Source organism: Phocoena sinus, chromosome 5, assembly GCF_008692025.1.
Source record: "Phocoena sinus isolate mPhoSin1 chromosome 5, mPhoSin1.pri, whole genome shotgun sequence".
NCBI lineage: Eukaryota > Metazoa > Chordata > Mammalia > Artiodactyla > Phocoenidae > Phocoena > Phocoena sinus.
The window spans coordinates 76820990-76843198 of record NC_045767.1 but is presented as its reverse complement, the minus strand read 5'-3'; the positions used below and the strand labels follow the sequence as shown (position 1 = coordinate 76843198).

Below are 22209 nucleotides of genomic sequence, written 5' to 3'. Positions count from 1 at the left end.
TCTCCATTCCTGGTTTGTCTCCTAATTACACTTGTTTTGCTACATCATGCTTATTTTGCAACATTAAGGACCTTCAGGGTTTGGAAAAGGCAATATCATAGTCTGCAAGTTGGCAAAGAGAGCCAAGGCATTCCATTTCTTGTGTCAGAATCCAGGTTCCCAGTCCTAGGAATGACAGTGCTGATAGAGAAGGAATAGTGCCACAATCCTAGAACCTGAATCCCCAAACTTCACCACCCAGCTGCCTTCCTGGGTCGGACTCAGTGAGGTTTTCTAAGAGAAATGACTACTATGAGCCTCAACTCTGGGCAAAACATGTGGACCTGCCTTGAGACACACTTCTAAGAGACCAGGGATTACATTAGCCACTCAGGGTGCTTTTTAAGTTCTGAAGGGCAAAGTCAGATGGGTCCCAGACAATCTCAGATTTATGGGTCAATGATACAAATGGAGACAGCTTTAGTCGATGACCAATTCTGCCCCAGTATATTCAGATTCTGCCAGCCTTGCATTTGCCTGTTTTTCTCAGTTGTATATTAAGGAATGTACACCCTATCTGGATTCTCACTCTACCTAATGATCCCACAACTTTATGCCCTGTCTACCAAACTCAGTCCATCTATGGAGAAGCAGTTTTATTCTGTCTGGCACAAGTCAGCACTACCTCTGCAAGAGCCCTGTTTCCATGGTGATCAGTGCAGATCCGGGATGATGACTAATCAACAAATATTGACTGCAGTCCTACTGGGTACAGGGCACTGAGCTGGCATTGGCATAACACAGGAATTCTTGAGTTCCTCACACCAGCTAATACTCAAAATTTAGGAGGAGAATAATTTGTTTTTCAAAAGTCACCAAGTTTTCAAGATTCTGGCCTCCTATGAGAAAAAGTTGGAGTCTTGCTAGGGGAAAACCCCCTGATAGCAGTTGATAGGGTTTTCTCTATCCAACGATCCAAAGGTTTTAGTGGTAGTGGTGACGGCGGCATGTGTGTGTACTGGGCGTGAGCTGAAAAGAAGATGTCAAGTCTTCCCTCGAGGGCTTATAAAGCCAGGGAGGTTTGGTCTAAGGCGAATCCTAAGGCCAGTGTCCTTCAAATAGTGGGTGACAGCCCATTTAGTAGACCCATTTAGTAGACCAATTTAGTGGGATTTAGAATGCTTTAAAACTCAGTAGAAAAGAAAAGAAGAGAAGAGAGTGGAGTAGAATACAAAACAGGGTGAGTACAATTTCATGAAACTTATGTTTCTAGTTTACATATGTGTGTTTCTGTCTATGGGTATTTATGACTTTATACCCACATATGTTCCGATATAAGATATATTTCTTGCTCTAGATCAAGTCATAAATACTTGAGAAATGCTAATAAAAAAATTAACACACTTCCCAGTAAGCTAGGCATGCATTTCGATGCAGGAGTCAACAACTATTTATTGACACAAGCCATTGCATAGGTGGCAGGCACTCTGGCTAAATGAGAGAAAGTAATGCATGCAAAAACAAGCTAAGAGCTGCCAAAGTGATTAAATAAGCTCCCTGACACTGCCAAAGTCAGAGCTGACATTCATACTGCTGAAATCTCTACTCTGGCTTTGATCATTCTGCTTCTCGAGCAGCGAAACTCTATCTCAGAGTTGACCAAAATCTTCCACTTCTTAATTTAAAAAGGAAGAAAGCTTTATTAAACTTGAGTCTTTATGGCTGTTGAGCTTGGTTTCGGAGCATTACTTTAAAACTCCTAATTTGGGGCCTAACTTTAAAAAAGGTATTATGCTTTACCTTTTGTATATGCTTTACCTTCAATATAAAATTCCTTCAATAAAAAATTTCACGCAGGAAGTCAACTCTGCTTGCACCAGATTCATTTCTGCCCATTCACATCACTTTAGTTTTCAAGTGCCTTTCACAGAACAATTTCAAGGAGTTGGGAGTGACGGTTAAGTCACTACTTGCTTTCCATGTTGGACTAGAGAAGCTAAGTTAGCTGAACAAGGTCAGATGCCAAGTGAGTGAAGAAAACAGGTCCCCGGACTCTGAGCCAGGCAGGCACTCAGATCAGAAGACAGCCTGTTGAGGAATACTCTATTCCTCTCCATCACTTTTGCGAGGATTCCCTTCCTAGACCCATATCTATCCTTTCCTAGACCAATATGAAGCACCAGGATATTAGGCAAAAGACTGAAGAAGGTCATTCTGGAGCTGTTAAACAGAAGTAACGTATTAGGCTACAAATCATGTGGGAAATTTCACAACTTGTTGCTCAGCCCCCCAACCACATAGGATGAAGATATGAATGGATTCAAGGAATCTTTAGATATACTCATGAATGATAAATTCCCAGCGGTTACAGGGGACACTTAAGAGATATTTCAAAATATGTTCGTAATGAAATGAAATTGCTAGCAGAGGGGGTAGATGTTATTTTTTCCCATAAAGAATAAGACTAGTAAACTTTGTTAAACTTTGGCTGTGTGCCAGGCTTAAAGTTTTACATGTAATGTCACACAGCCACTCTGTAAATTATTATTTTTCACATTTTTAAGTCAGGAAACTGAGGCTCAGAGAGGTGAAACGATTTGTCCAGTGCTACATGGCTAAGAAGTGGCAGTGCTGAGATTCGAACCAAGCCTGTCTGATTCCAAATACCACGATCTTAACCATTTTGTTGCATTCCCAACGTGTGTCTTGGTGACACTACTTGACTGAGTGATCACGCTACATGAGGCAGATGAGCTCCAGGGTCAGATACTGGGTTTGAGTCTCAATTCACTTACTAGCTATGAGACTCTGGGCAAGTTCCATAGTCTCCTAAATTTCTGTTCTAGTGTCTGTAAAGTACGAATAATAATACAAAGCTTACTGACTTCTAAGGATTAAATTAAATACTGCATATAAAGTATTTAGCAGAACGTCAGCATGTAGTAATTACTCAAAAAACGTTAGCAATTATAGTGCTAGTTAGCATTAAGAGATTCACTGAATTGATGAATGGGTATGTCTTGACCTTTATGTGGCATTTCTTAGTTGTTACTAAAAAGAGAAAAGATGAGGAAAAGGAGAAGGGAGAGGAGAAGAGTGGGAAATAGGGGACCAAACGGGAGAAGGAAGAAAATAAAGAGGAAAAAAGAATGTTAAGAAGTACTTAATGAGAAAAAAAGTTAAAGAGCTTTAGATATTTGTCAGAGTAATTCAGATTTACTCAGAAAATGTAAATAAGGTTTCTTGATCCTGTTTCACCCCAATCCCAGGACATATTAAATCTCACTGGCACGTGGTAGTATTCTAGATAGTGAAAGTAATGTTAACCCTCTTTCAAGGTGCCTACGATTCTAGACAAACATATAAACAAGTAATGTTGGTAACATACAGATATACAGGCAATAATAGACATATATACAGTTTACAATTAAAGTTCAAATAACCATGAGGTGAGGCATTCTCTTGTTTTCTAGGAGGGCTAGAAACTGACCCTATATCCTGATAATAGCACTAACTCTGCAGGTGCTGCCAGGCTCTGGGGTAAAAGGCACACAGACACATTCCTAGAGGAATCCTCCGCCCTCCAACACAATCCAAGAGGACTCTGGAAATGGAGGCTTTAGCAGACTCTGAAAGACAACTGTCAAGATAGGGACGTGGTGTTTCAGTGAAATATAGTGCCTCTAAATAATGCACTGAGTCTTGACTGCATCTTAATTTTTAAAAATCCATGCTGATGTTTTCTCTCCAAGCAGACCATAAGCTCCATGAGGGCAGTGTTCTCTGCTTCCTTGCACCCACCCCTTATGTGACCCACCTAATTGTGGTGGAAGCAAGGAGGCACTTAATAAATATTTCCTGGCTGAGCTGTACTTCTAGCTCACTGAAACTGGGCAGGTTAACTACCAAAGGGTTAAAACACAGAGTCTTTCATGCATGAGCAACACCAGGCCCCTCAAATGTGCATTTTTCCTAGTACGGCGCCAGCTCTGACTCAGGATGAGTTATTTCGAGAAATATTTTCTAATGACTTGAATGAAGGAAGCTCTCTGAAAACAAATCGCACTGTGCCACCCTCTATGATGCTCCTGACTTTTCAGTGGGAAACAAATCAGGCTCCTGGTCTGTCTGCAAGGAGAGCCTGCATGAGAACGGTAAGCTGAGTATTCTCTAATGGGATCCCACAGCCCTGCCACTGGGAAGAAATTCCACGTCTGGGGCTGCTGGGATGTTTTATTCATTTACTTATCTATTTGGGGAAGGGGGTACCATATAGAATTATCCTCAGCCTCACGGAATCCACTCTCGCATATTATTTATCTTGATAAAATACTGTGGGATGCTGAAAGCAGGAAGCAACCCATGCAAAATCCCCTTCCAAATTTCACGACAGAACTCTCTGGTGAGTTTTCCTCCCCCAGTTATTGATTGGAAGGTCCACGACTATGGGAAGAGAGGAAAGGAGTTGAGATCCCTCGTGTAACTCTGCAAACCAAAATGGGCTTTTCTTTAGATGCCGGAGTCACCACCAGCTGCCACTCAACGACTGCCAGATGACACAGCCGGAAAAGTGGCTGATACATTATCACTCACTCACAACACAGAAACAAAGCCAGGTGAGAAAAGACCATGAGGAGAACAGGGCTTCATTGTACAGGATGGATCTAGCAAGAGAGACTTAAGAGTTTCAAAAGATACTGACTACATCTGGGCCCCGACTCTCAGCTGATGAGACAGAAACAGAGGAATAGTTTGCAGAAGGGTCTCAAGCCACAGTGGTTCTTAGGCTTTTAGTCTTTCCCACAACCCCCACGACAGGTGATGGTCACAGAGCACAAAGCTTGGATTCTGTGTAACTCCCCGCCTTAGCAATAATGCATCCTTTTCCCTCACATCCAACAAAACTTATTAAAATGAAGGTAAGTGGGAATGGTTTGCAGACGGCTAACTCTGAATGCCCTCAGACTTCTTTTGAGAACTTAAGTCCCTGACTAGTAATAACAGAGTGCTTAGGGGATACACCGCTATAGAAAACTGTTGGATGGAGGCCAGAAGCTGGAGGCCATGCTCTGATGTCATTAAGGGTGACACTGGTGCCTATGTTTCCCCCCATTGCCCAATTTCAGACGGCACGTCCGGGGCCTTTTCTTCCCATTCCACGCACTTACCTTCTGGGCTGACTAAAGCCTGAAGTTTCCCAATCAAACAAATGAGACTCTTCCAGCTGGCAAATTACCCCAGTCAGAGACGCTGCAATATGGGGGGTTGAATGGCCCAGTAGGGTATGTAGGGTAAAACCTTCCACAGCACGACTCAGGTTAGGTACAGGTACCGTGGGGTTGGCTTTTGATGCGTCAGGGCCAGCGGAGGACTCAACTCAGGATTCGGTCCCTGACGGTTACTCCAAGAAACACTGTGTGAAACGGCAGGGCTGCCCTCCACGCTACTGTGCCTGCTTTCCTTCCCGACCCCGAAGTTATCTGTGCGCCAACTGACTTCACTTACCTTCATCTCCCACACGCGGCCCCAGGCGAAGATATGTACATAGACATACAGATAATCTTGTCATTAAAGCCAGGGAGTTGAGAGGGAAGAGATAAGATAGTTTAGTTCCATTCAGCATTTCCTACTGTTAGAGGATAGGAAAACGGCATCTCAAGGAAGTTTCCCTTCCCCTATATCTGGCAAAATAAAGATCTTCGGAGCATTGCAGACAGGAGACGCGGTGGGGCGCTCAGGCCGGCAGGTTGGGGCTGGATGTCATAGTCTTAAGTACCCGCAGGGCTCTGCCAATGCCTCCTCTCCATCATGTCTACCTAGAGCAAATGCCAGACACGGCCTCTGAGCAAAACAGACTGAGGCATCACATGAGAAACACATCATAGTCTATCTTTTGCCTGAATCTTATTTAAAAGGAGAGAGAACGAAAGGAATTAGATATGTGCTAATATAACAATAACCTTAAGTGCAGATTAGCTGCTACCTCAACCAAACATTGGAAGTTTGATTTTGATTTCACTTCAATGCAGGGCAATAGGAGAGTGAATGTTTGAGAGAGATTACAGGTAGCAAGGTACCATTAGGTATGCTGCTCTTGCATCTGACTTCAGGAAAACACTCTCCCAGCCAAAGCAATGACTCATCTGCTGCTGCCAATGTTACAACAGGAGCTTGATTTGCTGCAGCAGAGCAAACACTGTAAAACTCCTTAGAAGAAAAGCTCTGCTGTGGCATTTCTGAAAGATCAAAGTCAGTGCAGAAAATGGAAAAACACCATCACTATCACCCTTTTACGTTAAAGAGAGATGACCCAACACGACTTGGAAGTACCAAAAGCCTTAGTTCAGAAAATCGGCACACATTTCTACATCTGTTTGTTTTTCATTGTTGCTGTTTCGTCTTATTTTGTTTTTTTGGCATGTAATGAAATATTATATTATAGAAATCAGGCCCAGGGAGATTTGGGGAGAACCTGAGGTTATCCTACATGGACATTCTAAAGAAATGATGAAACTGCTAGCAACTATATGCCAATGATAATTGGTAGAGTCTTTAAATTTAGATTCATATTCTCATTCACCCAACAATGATTATGGCCTATCCACTATGAAAAACTCTCTATAGAAAGGATAAAGATATCACCAATATAAGATAGGAAATGATATGCCACATGGGAAGGGGATGGTTATTTCAAGGAGGGAATGATCATTTCTAAGATAAGGAAGGCTTTCTGGTAGAAGAGGAAAAGGGACCGGCCTTGAGGATGAATAAAAACACGGAATGTTCAGAAATCAGGGTGAAGACTTTATGAGTGATGAGCACAGAGATGGAGGTGAGAAAGCGTAGGGAGTCAGGGAGCAGTGAATAGTTCAGATTGCCGGAGGCAGAGGAGACCTAGAGAGGAGAGCTACCAGATTGGGAGGCCAGATGCGTGGAAGGTCATGACACAGACTAGACAGACACACAGATACATGGAGAGTGGGTTCAGCCTTCCCGAGCTGTAAGCAGGAGTGAAATAGAAACTTTACCAGGACAGCTACAGGGCTGGGACAGCTCACTTCTGGGCCTGATGTTAACTCTTTAGTTCCTGTAAAGGATTGAATGGGTTAGGATAGGAAGCGTTAGGACAGCTAGGGTATGGGGAGGGGTGGCACTGGGGGGCTTGGAAGAGGTTACCATTTACCAACGAGTACAGAGTATTTCATAATTTTAGCAACCGATACAACCAGACCAATGCATGCTAGCTGAATTTCAGTTCTAAGGTAAGACAGATAGATAGATAAAGAGAGAGACAAATAAATAAATAAATACATGCCAAAAGCGAACTAAAGCTTCTGTTTTTCAGATCTGTGGACTGGATCTCTACTTGGATATCCCATAGACACCTCAAACTCAGTAAGTCTAAGACTAAACCCATCATATTCTTTCCTAAGCAGGTAACATCTTATGATCACTTCAGGAAGCAGCATCATAAACTACTCAGGCACTCATGTCATGATCTGGGAATCACTATCAGGCCTATAACCTCATTGCCAGCATATGAACCCCCTTCCTAGCTCGGGGGAACCATCATTGCGTGAATTTTGATGGGAGCCAGGTCAACTCTCTCTTTCACACTCTATGCTTCTGTCTTCAGAACCTTCTAAAGTTTCCAGAACATATCAAATATAAGGGGGTCCTGAATCTCAGGCATTCTCACATTTTTCCAGGAAGATCATCTTCCCATTCCCTGACTTCGATCACTATACATACATAATATTTTAGGGATATAGTTGAAATACAGTCAAACATGTTCTTAAAATATTATATTAATTTAATTATGCCTATGTTAAATTAAGTAATATATTAATCTGGAAATTATTATTCAACTACGGCATTTTATAAATCAATAATAAACAAACTGTTTTTGATAATTTCTTTAATAATCTTTCTATTTTTCTTCCCACTCTTTCTGAAACTTATATTAATAATATGTTGGACTTACTGGAATATTCTCCAGTTTTCTCACTTTTTCTCACCATTGCCCTTTTTTTTTTTTTTTTTTTAACTCTCTGGGAAATTTCTGCAATTTCACCTTCCAAACCTTTTACTGAACTATCTACTTTGTAAATGATTAATTTCTGAGAGTTCTTTCTTATCCTCTGAATGAAGAGCATCCTACTCTTTTTTCTCATAGGCACTGCCTTTCTCTTATCTCTTTGAAGGTTTAACTATGTTTCCTTTGAAGTTTTCTTCTGCTCCCTGCATTGCTTCTGATGCTTTTGAGTTCCTTTTTCCTGTTTCTTCACTCTGGTCTCTGCCTTTCATGCTGGATGCTTTAATCAAATGTCTAGTGATTCTTAGCCGTCTATTCATATTTCATAATGAAGCACGAAAAAGCTGTTTTGAAGCTAGCATATGATATGAACTGGTAGGCTTCACTATAAAGTATTTGAGCAAAAAGCCAGGTTGATTTTTTTTTTCAATACATAGTATATAGGTTACAGGCTAAGTTGCTACAACAAAGAGGTCCCCAAATACAGTGGCTCGTACATATTAGGAGTTCACTTCTTTCTCTTTTAACGTTCCATAGTCGATGGTTGGCGCTGGACAGGCTGCTGCTGGTCTATTCTTCCTATTTTGCTGTTCCACTGTCCCCCAGAGTCTTGCCCTTGTCCACATAGCTGAGGCTGTCTCACCAGCAAAACATCCACATCCCACCCTTGAAGGGAGCAAGAGAAAGGGGAGGGCAAGCAAGTTTAAGAGAGTGAAGCAGAAGCTGCTCACAGGGCTCAGAAGAATTTAGTCAGTGGTGGCACCTCGCTGCAAGGGAGCCTGGGAAATGTAGTCCCCGCCTCGGCAGCCCTGTTCCTTACCAAAACTCAGAGGTATTCTGCTGGTAAAAAGGATAAAAGGGAGAATAGATACTGGGGGGCTTTAGGGTCTTTTCCAAATCAGGGACTCCCAAATGTCTGGATCCCCAGGTATTTCTTGTAGAGGTGGATCGTCCAACCTCTCCCCTGGCATATGCAGGCTGCTGGCATTCACTGTCAAGTGTACAAACTAAGGTTTCTTACTCCTACCTCCTCTGTGCCTGATATCTGAGTCCAGCGGTCCTCTGGTTTACTTCTTCCAGAGGATAAACTGCTGGTTTTATGTGAGGGTGGAGGGGGAGGAGGCCTGGTTTCCTGTCCATTGGGAATGGGGGTGGGGAAGTGGGGTACAATGGCTCCTTGGACACACTTTCTTCTAAGACCCCTATTCTCAGCCTCCCACCCCTCCCATTTCCTGTGGTCCCAGACGCATTTATTTCTGAGCTTTTCAGGAGTTCTCTTTAAACATCTTTATTGGAGTATAACTGCTTTACAATGGTGTGTTAGTTTCTGCTGTATAACAAAGTGAATCACCTATACATATACATATTACCCATATCCCCTCCCTCTTGTGTCTCCCTCCTTCAGGGGTTCTGTGGATGCCTGAAAATGAGGGAACCTAAGTTTGACCTTCCTGTTCTCTTACCATTCCTCTGACACTTTTCAGTCTTCAAAAATTCTAGTTCAAGGTTGCATACATCTTCTAGCGTCCTCAAAGGTGAAGTCTGAATTTCTGCTTCTTGTTCACTTTATTATTTCAGGGAATTGAAAAAGGAGAAGGAAATGAAAATGGCTTTCCTTTACTATCTTGAAACCGGAAATATTTTTTTCCTCTGTACATGATGTTATCACTGGAAATTTTATTTCAAGCCACAAATATCCATTTGCTTAAAATAAGAACAGTTTTATTTTTCCGTTCATCCTGTGGGTGTATACTCATGATCTCCACAAAGTAACCACTAATTGTATTTCATTTTAAAGTGATCTTTAAAAGGCTCATTTGCAATGATATCCAAGATGTGCAGTTGTGAAGTCATTCCCCACCCCTGCCCCCCAATACTTATTAAATCTATATTGAATTTCTTTGCTTCCTTTGTCAAATGACCTCTACAAGCATGCAAACCAGCAGTGACATAGGTAGTTCGGGGCTATTGTGTCTTTCCTAAACAATTCTTTGTAGTTCAAAATAAAGTAATTGTGAGAGTGTCTTATAATGTAAAATGGTTTTACAGACCTGAATATAAGGCAACTCTCTTTATCCTGAAAGATAATTTTTGGGAACAAAACTTTATATAAAAACTTTATAATCTGGCATGAAAGAACTGGACTTTTACTTTCCTATTTTTTCCTATTTTATGTTAGATTATGTACACGGTACACACTCTTCAGCTTCTTTCTCTGGCTAACTCGTACTCATCCTTCAAGACTCATTTCGGGTGTCAGCTCCTACAAGAAGCCTTCCTTGACTGCCTCCCAGATCTCTTCCAAAGGTGCTGCCCCTCTGTTTCCATATCACTCAGTGCTCCCCTAAATTGCATTTACTGTATTGTAATTCCTGGTTTGTCCTTCTCCTCCGCTAAACCGTGAGCTCCTGGAGGACAAGGTCCATGTCTTATTTATCTTCACATCCCCAGCGCCTATAAACCCATGCCTGGAACATAGCAGTTGCTGGTTATATATTCGCTTATTGAATGAATAAGAGAAGTGCTGGTTTCCAGTTGGAAATAAAAGTCTCTTGATGAAATGAGGGGAAGAGGAATCAGGAGGGATCATTCCCTTTGGTTACTTCCATTCACTCCTTCCCTCAGTGGCTCAACGTAAACTGAGCCAAGCATAGAAACCATCTTCAGTAAGACTCAACTGAATGAAATTTCAGGAATAGGAATTTCCCTCAGAGAATTAAGCCAACGGATTGCTGGTCAGATAAAAAGATGCATAAATGTGGGGCTTTGAGTATTTGTTTTAGTCAAGGCCCTTTTGTTGCAATGGACGGAAACCCATCCAGGTTAAAAAGGGGGCGCGGTGGAGGGGAGAGATTGGGACTGCCCTGGCGGTCCAGTGGTTAAGACTCCACGCTTCCACTTCAGGGGGCGTGGGTTTGATCCCTGGTCAGGGAGTTAAGATCCCACACGTGGGATCCTGTGCGGCATGGCCAAAAAATAAAAAATTTTTAAAAGGGGAATTAATGTGCTCAGAAAACACAAAAGCCCTATAATGTGCAGCCATATTGGAGAGAAGAGCCATAGAGGGTAGGAAAATCTCGTGAGCACTGGGTTATAGTCTGCCCTTTTCTATATGTCAACCAGATACGTGGAAGAAAACGGCATCTGCTCTAGCATGGACTCTGACTCCTAGGCTGAACAGCAGACTGCAAGGTTGGAGCTCCTCTACTGCTTTCCTCCACTGCAGCTGCCACGATGCGACCCATCCATCAGGCAGACAGTGTGGCGGGACGTCTCCCAAGCCATGGGGGATGTGCCTACGGACTTAATCACAGCTGTGCTAGTGCAACTCTGGGGGGTGGGGGGACATAAGTTTCTGAGATGTAGAGGAATGGGCTGGAGGAGCAGGAAATACAACCTACGAAACTTCTTTTTAATGATCAGCCATGCAGCTGGCTAAATGCGAGAGCAACCCTGTGGCTGAGCCCAGCCACCCAGTCCCCCGCTTAAAGTCGTGGTTGGTCTCCCGGGACCAAGCAAGCAAGGAAAGAAGCAAACAGAGCAAAACGTGAACCACGTATACTCAGCAAGACGGTGTTGATGATATTTGTGTACTTTACCTATCCCTCCAGGGACTGTCTCTTGGGGGTGCCCCACTCCCCTACCCCAGTCTGTGTTAGGTGCTTCCTCCCTGGCCACCGAGTGCTTTGTCAGATCTTTGGCGTATCTCTCTCAGGATATTTATCGTCTGCATTTCTTGTCAATCTTCCCCACTTCTTGAGGTTGGGAACGATAGCATATACCTTTTGGTAGGAAGAAGGGTATACTTTTAATAAATGAATATTATGCCATGTAGCTCTGTATTTCTTGGAGCCTAGTATAGACCTGGGTCATGTTAGATGAATGAACAGTAAAAAAAAAAAAAAAAAAAAAAATCAAGAATGAAATGAAAACATCTGGAATGTAATTGCTCTTTAAAAAGTTCTATAGGTTTAATAGTTTCTCACGACTTTCATCTGATTTCACACATTAATACCAGCAGAGCAGATGCCCATCTGTCCTTCGAAGAGTATTCATCTTCCAGAAGTCTGTAAGTTTGGAGGTAATTATAAGACAAAACTTTATTATGGTCTGGTGTTCTTAACACAGAGGAGCGGGGCTGGGGTCCACGACATCCTCAAGCAGAGGGCTAATCAACTCTGATGGTGGCTGATTTTGTTTTCACAATGGTTGATTTAACCTGACAATAACCATCCTATTTCTAGATTTAGACACTTTTTCCCCGGGTGCAAAGATGACCTGAATTTGCTCCAGGTTCAGTCCTGCTTAAATGCATTTAGATGGGGTGTAGGCCATTGCTCATTTCAGCTGAACTTGGGGGAAAGGGAAGTTTTGATGGTTCTCTTTATTATTCTTTGATGTCGATGTTTTACATTAAAGGTCAATTTCCACATCTGTTCATTGAACGTGATGACATCCTTCTCCCAAGGCTACGTACGGTGAGGGATAAATGAGACGACGTCAGTTCACCACAGTGCCTGGGACATGGCAGGATTTTGGTATATGTTTGCGGATCTGAATCAGTTTAATTGAATAAGGACTCTAGTCCAAAGATGCTTTTATTTATTTTTTTTCCTCATGGAAGGCAACTTTCTTATAAAGAATTTCTTTGTAAGAACGTTCAAAACAGGACGGTTTGATAAAACAGTGGGGAATAAAAAGTCTGCAAAACAGAGGATCTGGAAGTTGTCCCCATTTCCCTCTAAGCCCCTCCATGCCACTCAATTCTCTTCTGTTGAGAAACCCTAGGCCTTCATTGTGCTATTTCTCCTCTGCTTCAGGAAGTGAGGAAAAGCCAAAGAGAAGTCAGAGAGCATGTCAGCCGGCTTCTTTCCCTCCCTTGCCCTGCTGGAGCATCGACTCAGAAGACCACAGTTCACTCCGGACAGCCTTGGCACCACAGGGCCACACTGAAGTCGCTCTGACATGTTAGGGACAGATTTAGAAGCGGACACTGTCAATAAGGGCAAAGCACTTCAGGGCCCCGGGATACAGGATGAATCAGAGAGTACTGAAGTGTGAAGCAGAACGGCAGTAACCCCCTACCTTAAAATATTTGTCACATTTTTGCCTATCTACCTTCAGCACCCTTGTCCAAGACACTCTCATTTTTGCTTACCGACCCCAGCCCTTTCATAGTAGCCAAAGGATCTTTTAACAAGTAGGTCAGATAAGGGCCAGAAACTTGATTGTTGGCTCACCTGCTCTGGCCTTGCCTGCCTCTCCAGCTTCATCTTTGCTCACTCCCCTCAGGGAACATGGATATCCTTTCAGTTCCCCCTTTCTCTGGGTCTTTGCCTCCTCAGGGAAAACCCTTCGCCTAACTCTCGCTGCCTCGGTATTCCTACGCTTCTTTCAGGTTTCAGCTGAAGTGTCACTACCTCAATAGCATTTCAATAGACCCCCTACTTGGTGTTTCATGCACCCTGCACTTTTCCTTCAGGACATTTATGGCAACTTACAATTTGATATTTGTTTTTGTGACTCTTTGTTTCTTGTCCATTGCTACTGGCAGAGGAAAAGCTCCTAAGGGCAGAGAGTGGGTTTTACAAACCAACACAGTGCTTGACTCATTGTTGAGGAAGTGGAAGCAAAAAGGCATCTGTTAACCACATATTCTTTTGTTGGGGATGTACTCTGGAGCAGTACTGAAACCTTTTCTAAGAGATATTATATAGTTAGGATCCTCTTTATAGAGACAGGGCTCCTTTTCACAAAATTTCTACCAAGACTTTATCTTCAACCCATCACAGTTCCACATAGTGGCTTATTTTCCATCAAAGCCACACCCATCCAGTGTTTAGTATCAGTTCAAAGTGCTGAATTACCTGTCATAAGCTTTACATTGAGTTCATGGAACTCTGACCTTGGGGCTCTTTGTGACTCAGTTTCCCTATCAGTGAAAGGAAGGGGTTTGAAGAAACTGCCCTCTGGGACTTGAATTTAAAATTAAACTTATAATAAGATATTATGACTATCTTATTATTTCTGGAAACTGTGAGAACAGGCAGCTCACAAGATAAATAAAAATGGCCAACAGTAACCAAAAAAGTAAATTAAAAAAATGAGACATCTGGGCTTCCCTGGTGGCACAGTGGTTGTGAGTCCGCCTGCCGATGCAGGGGACACGGGTTCGTGCCCCGGTCCGGGAGGATCCCACATGCCGCGGAGCGGCTGGGCCCATGAGCCATGGCCACTGAGCCTGTGTGTCCGGAGCCTGTGCTCCGCAATGGGAGAGGCCACGACAGTGAGAGGCCCGCATACCACACACACACACAAAAAATGAGGCATCTTCTCTGCTGATCAGATTGACAAAGATGAAAAATAATAATACCCTTGTTTAGCATTTCCTTTTTCAAAAAAATAGTTTTCATCACTGCACAATATTTGAAGTGGCTGTTTGGCACTGTGTATAAAAAATCTTAAAAACATATGTAGCAGATTATATTTTCCAAAGATGGCCACACCAATATAGCCCATCATCCCATTATGCTCTTCTGACAATGTGGTGCTAATGCACCTCCGTTGAAAGGTGTGAGTCTATGTGCCCTCCACAACCTTCACGGGCCTGTACAATGGAAATGATGCTGCAGGATTCCAAGGTCAAGTTAGAAAAGGCCACATTGCTTCTACCGGTGCTCTACTGGGACACAAGCCTTTGGAGCCCAAAGCTGCCATGTGAGAAGCCTAGCTACCCTAAAGCTGACATGCTAAAAAGACCACATACAGATGGAGAAAAATGCCTGGGGAGTCCCAGCTGTTCCAGCCCCCAGCTAGTGAATCTTCCCTGCCTAGTACCACACAGGTGAGTGAAAGCCTTCAGAAGATTCCAGCCTCCCTGGCCAATGTCAAATGGAACAGAAACAGGCCATCCTAACTGAGCCCTGTCCAGACTGCAGATTCATGAGTAAAATAAATACTGTTTGAAGTACTAAGTTTTGGGTAGTTTGTTATATAGCATTAGATAACTAAAACATTATATATACTGCTGGGTTAAAAGATATCTATATTCATATTCATATATATATATATATATATATATACACACACACACACACACACACACAAATATAGAGTTCTGCAGTAGTTTGTTATATATTACTAGATAACTAGAACTTTATATATTATATATATGTTAATATATCAGAATATATCATAATATATATTGCTGCATTTAAAGATATCGATATAATTTATACATCTGTATTTATGTATCAGTCTATCTATATACATACAGATGTATATATATAGGTATCTTTTAACCTAGCAATTTCAGTTCTAGGAATTTACGCTAAGAAAATACTTGGAAAATATACAAAAATAGCTCCATAGCATTATTTAGAAAATTAAATATTTTGAAGCCATCTAAAATGTTCAGCAAGAGGCAAGAGATTAAATATATTACTTTATACTCATAGGATCAATTACTAAGCAGTCACCAAAAACGTGATGATGTGAAGCTGCATTTGCTGACAAGACAGTGAGTCATGAATCAAAAATTATAATTAATCAAATTATTTGTGCCTAAGGTCCATTTTTCTTACCAGTTTTTTTTTTACAGGACCTTATGTGCAAATAAATGGACCTTCGGTGTAAAAATCTAGATTAGGGCTTCCCTGGTGGCGCAGTGGTTGAGAGTCCGCCTGCCGATGCAGGGGACACGGGTTCGTGCCCCGGTCTGGGAAGATCCCACATGCCGCGGAGCGGCTGGGCCCGTGAGCCATGGCCGCTGAGCCTGCGCGTCCGGAGCCTGTCCTCCGCAACGGGAGAGGCCACAACAGTGAGAGGCCCGCGTAACGCATAAAAAAAAAAAAAAAAAAAAAAAAAATCTAGATTAATCATATTCATCAGTGGCTCATGTGTGGCTCTTTTTAAGTTATTTATTCATACAAAGATATTAAAGCATATTTCCCTGCACCCTCACCAGCAACTAACTACCTCTCTCTCTCTCTCTCTCTCTCTCTTTCTCTCTCTCTCTCTGTAATGGGTAGAAAACAGTCTCAGTGCTATGCACTTTTTTAATATATCTAAGATATAAACCACTTGTCATATGTTGCAAATATTTTTCCTGTTTGCTTTTCAACTGTTTTCATGGCATATTTTGTAGTGCAAACGTTATAATATGGTCAGATTTTATATGGTCAAATCTATCACCCTTTTCCTTTATAGTTGCTTAGACCTTTGTTTTACAAACTAAATACACTGTTAATGATTAGCATTAGTGGGTATGGGAATGGTTGAATAGATTCATCTGGACAGGATTGTCCTTTCTACACTGAGCACCTGAAGTATGACCTTCAGTTAATACTTTGCTGCCACTGTTCAAGGAGACTGTATACTTGTGTGATTATGAGTTCTAGATGAGCGGTTTGTCTGATACCTTTGTTCAAAAGAGAGCAATTCCATTCCTCAGTGAACTTAGCTTTATTGACAGGGATGTGAGTTGGTATTTAATGAGTCTATAGCACTACAAAGCATGCTAATCTATTTCTTGTTCCTCCAAGGGAATAAAAATAACCTTCAAAATAAGCTTTCCACAGACATCTCATAAAGTACAAGTTTCTAAGTTCTATAATTTTTCACTGTTCCTAAACAGAATCCTTTAGTGGTTTATGCAAATCCAGGCAGCTCCAGCTTAGATGTCTTATCTGCTTTTGATGAAAGCCTTGACTTGACAAATACCCTAAGATTTATTCCTTTATGGCATCTGGTCAGGTATGAGTTAGTAAGAGATTTTATAATTCTTTCCCCAATCCCACTGCATCTTTTCAAACACATAATCTTGCGTTTTTATCTATCAAATGAAAATAGGGTGAGGCACTTTAATTATTTTAAAATCCATAGTATGAAGACACCTTAAAAGTCCATTTTGGGCTTCCCCGGTGGCGCAGTGGTTGAGAGTCCGCCTGCCGATGCAGGGGACACGGGTTCGTGCCCCGGTCCGGGAAGATCCCACATGCCGCGGAGCGGCTGCGCCTGTGAGCCATGGCCGCTGAGCCTGCGCGTCTGGAGCCTGTGCTCCACAACGGGAGAGGCCACAACAGTGAGAGGCCCGCGTACCGCAAAAAAAAAAAAAAAAAGTCAATTTTATCCTAAGTCTACAAATGTCAACGAATTGTTGAAAACAATGATCTAAAACACAATAGGACGCTACCCTTGAATAAGATCAGAGGGTGGAGCGAGGGCAGTATGTGCTTAATTCCTTATTAATGCTTGGGAAAAATCAGAAAGCTCCCCTGGCTTTAACAGTACTGCCATGGTAATTTCTAAGTCTGTATTTTCAACCTTAATTTTCCACCTAAGTTCAAACTGTCCACCAAAACTTTTCCACTTGTTGTGTTATATACAATGATGTCATGCAAAACCAAATCAATCAACATCCCTACCATTTCCCAGCTTCTGTCAATGGCACCACTAGTGCTTGAAATGTTGTAGTCACCTTTGCCCCTGCCTTTCCTTCACCCTATCAAACCTGTTGACTTTGTAACCATTTGTTCATTCAATAAACATTTATTGCACATCTATTCTTTTTTATTGTAGTAAAATATACATAACATAAAATTTACCATTTTAACCATTTCTTAGTATACAGTTCAGTGTCATTAAGCACATTTACACTGTTGTGCAACCATCACCACCAACCATCTTCAGAACTGTTTCATCATCCCAAACTGAAACTCTGTACCCATTAAATAACTCCCTATTCCCCTACCCCTAGGCCCTGGCAACCACCATTCTTTCTGTCTTTATGAGTTTGAACACTCTAGGTATATCATGTAAGTGGAATCATACAGTATTTGTCCTTTTGTGAGTAGCTTCTTTCACTTAACATTATGTTTTCAAGGTTCATTCACATTGCAGCATGTGTCAGCATTTCCTTCCTTTTAGAGACTAAATAATATACTACTGTATGTATATCCCACATTTTGTTTATCCGTTCATCTGTCAATAGTGAGAAGCCTTCATTTTTTGCATGTATTTTCCCAACATCAAAGACTGTCCTTTCTCCATTGAATGGACTCGGCACCATGGTTAAAAATCCTTTGACCATATATGCGAGGGTTTACTTCTGGGCTCTCTATCCTTTTTTTTGGACATGCCGTGTGGCTTGTGGGATCTAGTTCCCTGACCAGGGATTGAACCTGTGTCCCCTGCAATGGAAGCATGGATGCTTAACCACCAGACCACCAGGGAAATCCCTCCATCCTATTCTATTGCTCTATATGTCTGTCTTTATGCCAGGACCACACTGCTTTGATTACTGTAACTTTGCAGTAAGTTTGGAAATCAGAAAGTATGAGACCTCCAACTTTGTCTTTTTTCAAGATTGTTTTGGCTATTCAGAGTAGTCTCTTGAGATCCCACAGAGCCTGTAGGATGGGTTTTTCTATTTCTTAAAAAAAAGTTATTGAGGTTGTACATCTACCACACGTACGGCAGTGTTACTTGTATTTATTCCTTTCTTTCCACTTTCATCAGTCACTTTATGAATATGCTACAATTGCCTCCTTGCTGGTATTCCTCTCACAAACTCTCCACACTATGATACATTCTACAGGCTGCTACAGATAAATAGCCCTAAAACATCACATTTTTATATTACTCATTGGATTAAAGACCTATAGTGCTTCCTAGTGCCCATTCATACACCTCTTCTTGGCATTTAAGACCCTGCATCATTTGTCCTTGATCTGCTTATAATCTTTATTTTCTACCACTTCCTGGCACCAAACCTTCACTCTCATCATTCTGTTTTCCTTTCCCCATGCTTTCCTATCATTTGAAATAATCTCACTCCCCCACTCCCCCATTCCACATTTTTATATAACCTCACCCATCCTATACGGCCCATTTCTAGCCCTGTATCCTTAATTAAACCTTTAGTGACAATACTGTCTCACCATGATCACATCTTTTCTAAGTTTTTTGTTCTACAATTTTCCCTTTCTACAAAATTAATACTTTATTTGTAGCAAACTGAGTTTAAAATTGGTAGAATCACCACACAAAAACTTGTATACAAATGTTCACAGCAGCATTATGGATAATAGTTTAAAAGTAGAAACAATCCAAATGTCCAACAATTGATGAATGAATAAACAAAATGTGACAGATTTCCATACAATGCAATATTATTTAGCCATAAAAAGGAATTAAGTACTTATTCATGCTACAATATAGATGAATCTTGAAAACATTATGTTACATGAGAGATGCCAGTAACAAAAGGCCACATATTGTATAATCACAATTATATGACATTCTAGAAAAGACAAAAAGTAGAGGGACAGAAAACAGATCAGTGATTGCCAGGGGCTATCGGGAGGGGAGGAAATGGGGAGTGACTGCTAAAGGGTATCGGTTTGTTCTTTGGGAGATGAAGATGTTCTAAAATTGATAGTGGTGATCACTGCATGACATTTTGAATGTGCTAAGAAACACTGAATTGTATAGTTTAAAAGAGTGAACTTCATAGTATGTGAATTATATCTCAATAAAACATAAAAATTATGGAATCTACAAATAAGTTACCGGAACTAGTAAATGAGCAGCAAGATTGCAGCATACAAGATCAATATATAAAAAATTGACTGTATTTCTATGTGACAACAATAAACAATTAGAAATTAAAATTATGAAAACAATACCATTTGTAAAATATAACCTACTTAGAATAAATCTGACAAAAGATGTGAAATCTGACAAAAGACCTGTACATGGAAAAAATATAAAACACTGATAAGAGAAATTAAAGATGACCTACATAATTGGTGAGATGTACCACAGCCACGAATTGGAAGACTCAGTATTATTGTCAATTCCTCCCCAGATTGACCCACAAATTCAACATGATCCCAATCAAATTCTCTTCGGGGTTTTTCTGTTGAAACTGACTGATTCTAAAATTCATATGGAATGGCAAAGGATCTAGAAGATGAATAAAATGGGAGAAATAACACTGCCTGATTTCAAGTCATAAAGATGCAGTTAGCAAGATAGTGTGGTACTGGCAAAAACAAAGAAATAAAAGGTAAACAAAAAAATAAATGGAACAGAGTCCAACCCTCATATACATTGTCAACTGATTTTTGACAAAGGTATAAAGGCAATTTAGTGAAGAAATGTTAGTCTTTTCCACAAATGATGCTAGAAACTTGGATATTCATATATGAAAAAGGAACTTTGACTCACTCTCACACCATATACAAAAATGAACCAAAAATGTAATATAGACCCAACTATACAACCTAAAACTATAAAACTTCTACAGGAAAACAGAGGAGAAAACTTTTGAGACCTTGGATTAAGCAAAGATGTCTTAGACTTGACATCAAAAGCATGATCTATAACAAACTGATAAACTGGACTTCATCAAAACTAAAAACTGTTCTTCAAAAGACACAGTTAAGAGAATAAAATGATAAGCCATAGACTGGGAGCAAATATGTACACATCATATATCTGATAAAGAACTTGAGTCCCAACTATATAAAAAATTCTTGCAACTAAATAACAAGAAAACCAGTTACCCAATGAAAAAATGGGGAAACATTTGAACAGACATTTCACCAAAATAGATATAAAATGGCAACTGAGCACACGAAAAGTTCAACAAAATTAGTTACTACAGAAATGCATATTTTAAGCTACAGTGAGATACCACTATTACATTAGCTAAAATTAAAAGGACTGAACATACCAATTGTTGGCAAGGATGTGGGGGAACTGTAACTCATATACTGCTAGTGGGAATACAACTCTGGAAAACACTCTGGCAGTTTCTTAAAAAGTTAAGCATACATCTACCAAACGATCAGTCATTTCACTCCTGGGAATTTCCCCAAGAGAAATGAAAACACCCAAGAGAAAAGAAAGACTTATACTGGAATGTTCATTCATAGCAGCCCCAAATGGGAAACAACCTAAATGTCTATCAACAGACGGATGGATAAACAAACTGTGACATATCCATACAATGGAATACTACTTGGCAATGAAAAGGAATGAACCATTTATACATGCTATAACATAGATGGATCTGAGTTGCTCAAAATAATTATCCTGAGTTAATAAGCTAGACAAAAAGGAGAACAAACATACTGTATGATTCCATTGTATAAAATTCTAAAAACTGTAAACTAATATAATGTGACAGAAAGCAGATTAGTGGTTGCCTGGTGGGTGGTGGGTGAACAGGAATGGGAATGGAGGAAAGGGGCAGGAAGGGGGAGGGTTACATATATCTCTGCTGTTGGAGATGGATTGTTTTCATTTTTCTCCATGTTTATAAATTTATCATAACTGCCATAAATAGCATTATTCACCGTTAGTATTCCTTTATGATGCATAGTATATATTCAATAAATGTTTTTTAGTGAATTAATCATTGGGTGACCAATTGTATAGCTGCTTGAATGTAAAGTCTGAAAAACTAAATTGCTGGGTCAAAGAATAGCCATGTTTTAATACTTTTTATACAATGGCAAATTTTATTCCAGAATGATGCCAATGGTTAAGCGGGTTTGTATTTATCTATTCCATACCATAATTTACCCATACAAACAAGCTGCTGATTTGTAGATGAAAATGTTCACTCTCCTTTTGATATACAATTACTTATCTATTAATGAGTTTTAATTGTTTATTGTTTATTTGCTTATTAGCCATTTTCACTCCTTCTTCTACCTCTTTTTGCACCAAATTTGTATAGCACACAATTAGCACTATATTACATATTTTTATTTGTATTGAATAATTTGGCACTTTATCATCTTACCATACAATGTGGTTATATATGTTGCGTGACAGGGTCGCTTATGAGATGCCGCTGTCGGTCTTATAATCCCAGCATGCAATATTATTATTTTATATTATTTATTTATTTATTTATTATTTATATTATTTATATTATTATTATTCACTAAGTGTTTTTCCCATGCTGTATATAGAATATATTTGTCTTTTTTCCTTTTTCCTATATATTTTTATTCAGATTTTAAATTAACTGACTAGGGACCATACTAATTATACATTACCAGTATAAAGGCAAATTATGGAATCCCGTTATATGTAATTAGTGGATGATCTGACTCAAAACATAAAAGATTATCAAAGGACAGGATCGAGTGTTGGTCTGATATGATTCCAACTGTGGT

The 22209-nt window shown here is 40.4% G+C and overlaps 1 long non-coding RNA gene across 1 annotated transcript; it reads left to right on the top strand.

The window, feature by feature from the left end:
* The first annotated feature begins 4052 nt into the window (after positions 1-4052).
* Positions 4053-10411, top strand: LOC116754478. The gene is made up of 3 exons (XR_004350060.1): positions 4053-4133; positions 7325-7374; positions 10194-10411. It is a non-coding gene; the product is annotated as an uncharacterized LOC116754478 (long non-coding RNA).
* Positions 10412-22209: the final 11798 nt, after the last annotated feature.